This window comes from Musca autumnalis, unplaced genomic scaffold, assembly GCF_047663935.1.
Source record: "Musca autumnalis isolate F117 unplaced genomic scaffold, ASM4766393v1 scaffold_1, whole genome shotgun sequence".
NCBI lineage: Eukaryota > Metazoa > Arthropoda > Insecta > Diptera > Muscidae > Musca > Musca autumnalis.
This window is the reverse complement of record NW_027411644.1, coordinates 23,627,738-23,635,103: the sequence shown is the minus strand read 5'-3', so window position 1 is coordinate 23,635,103 and position 7,366 is coordinate 23,627,738.

Genomic DNA, 7,366 nt, shown 5'->3' with positions numbered 1-7,366 from the left:
TTTGGTGCTGGTCCAAATGGTGGTGTTGCTGCTGGACCAGATGGTGGCGCTGCTGCTGCTCTTTTAAGGGTTCCTGAAGATGGTTTTGGTGCTGCAGGTAGCGATTCTGGTTACGAGGCTCCTGCTTCTGAAAATGATCACGATGCTGTTGATGGTGATTATGTGCCTGGTAGTAAATATATACATATATATTTATATATGTGGAAAACGAACTGGAAGAGGCGATATAAATGATATGCACCGGCGAAATGACAATTCCGCAAGCTAACCATAAATATAAAATCCCTATTTCGACAATCCGGTTTCGTTTAATGAAAATTCCTGGAAGCCCACTATTTCATTTAAGCCAAGAAAGAAAATATAAACAAAAGTTCACACCAGAGGAACTCAAAGATGCAATTCGTGGATGCTGCGATAGCATGAGTAATGCTGCGGCTCAATTTAATATTTCCGAAACGGCACTACGCAGACATTTAATGAAAACCACAGGAAGTCGATAGTATAAACTGCCATAAATCCTCGTGCAAAATGAAAAACATAGTTATAATATTACAAATCCGTCATGTACGAAAACGACAAGACCATATTTTTTTTTAATTTATACATTTAATTTATTTAGCCCCTGGAAGCGAATGGAACAGCTAGGAACCTCACGAAAAAGCACGCAAACGTGATTTCAATAGCACACATTCGTAACGTACTTGAACTTGTCACTCAACACAACAAACTTCTCTATATCGACTTCCCTGTAGGGAAAAATACTGGAAAGTTTTATCCGATGACATTCGATTTTTACCAGCTATACAAAATATCTAAGAAAGATATTTAATTTTACTAGGCCATAGACGTCAAACACAAATGTATAATCTACTTTAATTTTAATATTTTCTTAGTATATTATCAATAAACATCTGCATTTGATCTCATATTTCATATTTTTATAATTATTATTAATTAGTTACATTGTTAAAATTTGAATTTATTGTTAGTTGCTTTATTAACATGTTTAAATATATTATATGTATCTATATATTTCATTTTTCAAAACTGTTGGTATCCAATAGCAGCGAAGACGACGAAGATACCACAGTCCCAATCCCAGAAGATGGTATTGAATGTATACCGCCCAGCCAAGATGAGGTAAAGACAGCAATAAATCGGCTGAAGAATAATAAGACAGCAGGAGCCGATGGCTTACCAGCCGAGCTGTTCAAAACCGGAGGCGACACGCTGATAAGGTGTATTCATCAGCTAGTTAGCACCATCTGGCAGGAAGAACGAGTACCCGACGGTTGGAACCTGAGTATCCTGTGCCCTGTCCACAAGAAGGGAGATAAGACTGTATGTTCTAACTATAGGGGCATACGTCTACTCCCTATTGCCTACAAGATCGTGTCAGGGATATTGTGCGAACGACTAAAGCCTATGGTCAACGTGATAATTGGACCATACCAATGCGGCTTTAGACCTGGCAAGTCCACTATTGACCACATATTTACCCTGCGGCAAATCCTGGAGAAGACCCAAGAGATGCAGATCGACACCTACCACCTTTCTGTCGATCATAAAGCAGTCTTCGACGGCCCCCTGCGTTCATAGGTCTTTCAAGCCATGTCTGAATTTGGTATCCCCGCAAAGCTAATCCGGCTTTGTAAAATGACTTTAACTGACACGAGGTATTCAGTTAAAATAGGAAAGAACCTCTCCGAAGAGTTTGGTACCAAAAGAGGTTTCAGACAAGGAGACAGCCTTTCGTGTGATCTCTTCAACATCCTGATACAAAAGGTTATGCGAGAGGCAAACGTCAAAAGAAGTGGCACAATCTACACTAATAGTCACATGTTACTTGCTTATGCTGATGATATAGACATCATGGGCCGATCGGTAAAAGAAGTAACTGATACCTTTATGAAGGTCGAAGGAGAGTCTGCTAAAGTGGGTCTGGCGGTAAACGGTGAGAAGACCAAGTTGATGGTGTCGACGCGCAATGCGTCCATTGAGCTCGGACCGACTGTGGAAGTTGGTTCCTATAATATTGAGGTAGTAAAAGACTTCGTCTACCTCGGCACCTCCGTAAACACAACAAACGACATCAGTTGTGTGTGATGAAACTTTGGTTTAAGTAAGCAATTTAAAAACAAAGCCACATCTCGTCAAACAAAAATAACGCTCTACAAAACACTGATACTACCCGTGCTGATGTATGGCTCCGAAGCCTGGATACTTGCGCAAGCAGACATGGCAGTGCTTTGAGAGAAAAATTCTTCGAAAGATCTACGGACCAATCTGCGTTGGCGGTGAAGATCGACGTCGCATGAACCACGAGCTGTATCTGCTATACAACGACATCAATATTGTTAAACGTATCGAGATGCAGCGATTGCGTTGGCTAGGCCATATCATAAGAATGAGCGATGATGAACCCGCTAAAAAGGCGTATAAATACGGACCGCTTGGCGGTGCACGCAGAATTGGCAGGCCAAGGAATAGATGGCGCAAACAAGTGGATGATGAGATGAAAAGGCGCGGTATTCCAGAATGCGAAGCAACAAATAGAGAGAAATGGAGATCTTTTCTTAGTTCGGCCTATGGAACAAATGTTCTGTAATGGGCCAGCTAAGTAAGTAAATAAGTATATTAGGATATGTAAAGTATGGACCAATTCGGCCACTCCCTTCAAAGGTTACCGTACGAACAATTTTCCGAACATTTTTGAAATTTTGTGGGAAATTTTTGTGGGGGAAACCTGAAGGAGTAGACCGATATTGCTTATCTTCGAACTTAAACTATGTTTGGACAAAATATTACTAAGGCGAAATATTGGACCCAATCAGTAGATCCGTTCGAGAGTTATCTTGCGGTCCAACCACCTCACACGGTGTCATAGGGGTTTTGTGCAACTTTGAGGCTATTTTCTCAGAACGTATGGACTTGCCCCTGATGAAACTTGTACCGTCGTATGGGTGCCAGTGAATACAAGTTGCTAAAACAAAAATCACAGCGATTCGAGTGCAGGTCCTAAACTGAACTTATCCGAAATTTTGTGTGGGAGGTACCTAAAGGAGTGGACCGATTGAGTCCATATTGGAACGCCATCTAGGACTGGTAGACATTTCACGAATTGAAAATTATGGACCGAATCGGTTATTTCCTTCAAGAGTTATTGTACGTACAAATATATCAGTAAACAACTTATTGGCGAAAATAGCGAAAAACTTTAGAAAATATTCGATTTTTATACTTTTTTCTCTGATTCTGGTCCATACATAGCGAACCGCCCAAAAATTAAGAGTACAATGAACTACAAATATGTACCGAAGATCTCAGTAAACAACTTCCTAGAATAAATAAAAATTCTAGGAATGATTCTTCAGGTCCATAAATAACAAACCTTTAAAATTTTCTTGAGTTTTGAACAGTTTGTTATTTCCAGACCTTTGCAGGGGGGAACATTAAAAATAATTCAATTGTTTGTGAATTTCAGCTTAAACAATCATTCGTAGAAACGTCATATGTTCTAAAAAAAATGTTCATTGTAATCTTAGGTACATTTTTGTAGTTGGCGGTATCCTTAAATATTGGACGGTTTGGTATCTATCGACCAGAATCTCAGAAAAAAGTCCAAAAATCCAATATTTTCAAAAGTTTTTCGCCATTTTCACCATTAAGGAGCGTACATAGACAGTTCATATGTTCCAGAAAGTTGTTTACTGATATTTTTGCTATATCAATGTGGTTAATTCTTTTCTTGAATTTTCAACGGTTTAGTATCTATGGAGCAGAAACGGATAAAAGAGGATAAAAATCGCAATTGCAGAGTTCGTATGTTCTAGAAAGTTGTTTATTGAGACCTAAGGTACATTTTTATCGGTGGTTGTTTGCTTCAATTCTCTAATAGTACGTTTATATATAACCAGATTTAACAAACCGACTGGGTTTCAAATGTCAATTCCATTACATATACGTCAAACAAATCCTCGTAAGGAAGGTTAACCCTGCAAAAGGCTAAAATATAAACATTGCCTAACTCTCTTTTTAAGTTACCGACAAAAAATCGTAAAATTAAAACGCATAATTACGAATGAATATTTCATATAAAAGTTGACAACACTCTTGTAAACAAAGTTGTTAAACCAATTTTTTTATTTTCCGTTGAAAGTCTGACATTTACGAAAATGGATCGCTTAACTATAACAAAACGCATAAAAATTATCAAAACCTACTACAAAAATTGTGATTTTTTGTTTGATTGATTTTTCGTGATTTTTGAACAAAATATTCTGCTTTTGAAGCACATTTCTCGCTCGGTGAGTATGTTATAGTACGTTTATATATAACCAGATTTAACAAACCCACTGGGTTTTAAATGTCAATTCCTTTGCGTATAGGTCAAATAAATCCTCATTAAGAAGGTTAACCCTGCAAAAGGCTATAATATAAACATGACCTTAATAAACAAAAATGTCGTATTTTGGTTTTTGACATGGTTTAATAAGAAAGGTTAGATAACTAGGCGTTTACACTAGACAGTTTGTCTTCAAATACAACTCTGATTTACTAACACATACATACATTTGTCGTTTGTCTCCCGGCTGTCCATCATTCTTTCACATACAGCCGGGTTAACAAAATTTTGACATTTTTTGTAAAAATGTGTGAGATAATAATTGAAATGTGTTGAAAACAAAAGAACATGAACAAAAACAAAATATGTGAACGGAAAACAAAAAGAAATCGATGATTTTCATTCATAATTTTGCAACTGTTTTTGCAGTTGTCTGGACGCCTACGTCATAAAGGCAAGTTTTGGAATTTTGACAACCAATACATGAAGCCAACTGTCCTGTCATTTGTAAACGCAGGGTAAAGCTTTGTGTCAGTTTAAATTTTTTCTTTCCAATATTCCTAAAACTTCAAAACAATATACACAATCTGTGTATGTCAGTGTAATATTTGAATAAGTCCCAATTTACATTGGGCGAGTTTACTTGCGGCAATTGTCATTTTGTAGGAGAGAGAGGTGAGGCATATGGTAACCCTTTGCCTCTCAGCACCCTCTCTCACCTACAAACTGACAATTGCCGCAAGTAAACTCGCCTAATGTAAATTGGGACTAATATGCCAAACAAATTTAAAAACAATCGAATTCAATGATTTTTAAAATTGTTTTAAGAACATTTGTATGGAAGAAATTCTTCAGATTTGCATTGGAATAAACATTTAATTATATCCGCAATTCGATTATGTGGAGAAACCATGGCACTTCATTCATTTTTCGCGTTTTTTATAAAATGCTCAAAAAAGATATTATAAACAAACACACTTGTTGCTTTTGTGTTTACTGATTTTGAAGTAATAGGAATTCAGGAAAAACCAGGGCTTTACAGATTGGTTTCATTTAAATCTACCTCTTTACTTATACCATGGTTTCTGAGAATCCTCAGGTAATTGAAGACAGGCCATTACACCCAGAAAAAGTCACTGTTTGGTGCGGTCTTTGGTCCGAAAGTGTGATTGGACCTTCCTTCTTCGAAAACGACTGTCACGGTCAATTCGGAGCGGAATGGCCATACGATAACCGACCTTTTTTTTGCCTGCTATTGAAGAATACGACTTGGAGAATATGTGGTTTCAACAAGACGGTGCCACATGCCACACAACTCGAGCGTATATGGCTTTATTGCAGGAGACATTTTCTGGCCGCGTTATTTCTCGTCGTTGCGATATCAACTGGCCACCAAGATCATGTGATTTGACACCATTTGACCGTGTTTATGCAGATAAACTTTCAACTCTTGAGCACTTAGAAACCAACATTCATCAAGTTATGGCTGAGATACCGCCCAATATTTGTAAAAAAGTGGTCGAAAACAACCTCAAAAATTCCATGCTTGCAACAGTTCGCGTAAAGGTCATTTAAATGATGTAGTGTTTCACATAAAATGTCAACGTTCAAACTTTATAATAAACAACTAAGAAAAGTCTATAGTCGGACGGAGCCGACCATGGGATACCCTATACCACTATCCCTGGACAATCGCTCTCCACGGAACTTCTTTTCAGTGATTGTGAAAATTTAATTATCAAATATCAGAGATGTAATGTATAATACTTATGACCAAAACCAAAAAGTTATCTAGCAAGACAAAGACATTTTTGTAGCAGGAAAACAAAATTTAGTTCACACAAACTAAAATGTAATGAAGCCCACTTATTTAGTACTACTACTTCCGTTGTTTAACCGCTACGTTATTGAAATTTTTACCAATTTCACACAAAAGTTTCAGTCCATTTAACCCGCTAAATATTATCTGATCTTCACGTTGGTTTGTACACTTCTTCATCATCATAAACTCAAACTTTGTTTCAAATTTTGCGGGTTATTATTTTGACCTACAGAGCCGCTACAAAATTGGTTAACATTTTGTTTTTGGTCCATTTCTTCCCCTGAACATTTCACGATCATCACCAAAAACTAATCATTTCTATTCTGGCCCGAACCTAACCTCCTTAAAAAAATCGTTACAGTCGGTCCATAATTGCGGCCTTAATCTTATTTACAATTTTTAATGGACGGACACACATCGCTAAATCGCTTTATCTCGTCGAGATATGAATTTTGGCATACCAAATAAGGGGTCTAGGACGAATATTTCGTGGTGTTACATAAACTTTTGGGAAGACAATATGTAGCATGGGATAAAAATGTGGTTCTCTACACAGAACCCATTATATATTAGGCAGTAGGCCCGTTATCTAGCAAACACTTTATTGCAATTTACATCAGAGGAAAGGTCAGTAGTATTTTTCCATAGGTAGGCTACTTTGCGAAATATATATGTCCTCAAGGATTTAAAATATCGACCAAAAATAAAATTTTTATATTTTTCATACAAAAGTAATGGTCCATTTCACCCGCTAAAGTATATCAGATCATCATTCAACATTGTGGGCATCTTTTTCGACCTATACTCTTACCCGGTGCAAAATTTCGTGACTATTGATGTATAATTGCGACTTCTAGCGAGTTTATTATTACACTACAAACAAATAAAGCAATATATTAGGCTGTAACTCTGTTATCTGTTCATGCACACCAACATAATTGGCATCAATTGAAAGGTCAAGCGTTCCACTTTCAAGTATATCTCACTTGTCCGGAATGTCACTTCCAGGAATTAAGATATAAGCGGTATATTAAACATTTTCACAATTTTCACACAAAAGTTTTGGTCCATTTAAGCTCTAAATATTATCCGATCGCCATCTCAAATTGCAAGCTACTTCTTTGTGATATACTCTTACCTTATTTAAAATTACGCGTTGATCGGACTATTATTGAGACCTACAGAGCCACTAGAAAATT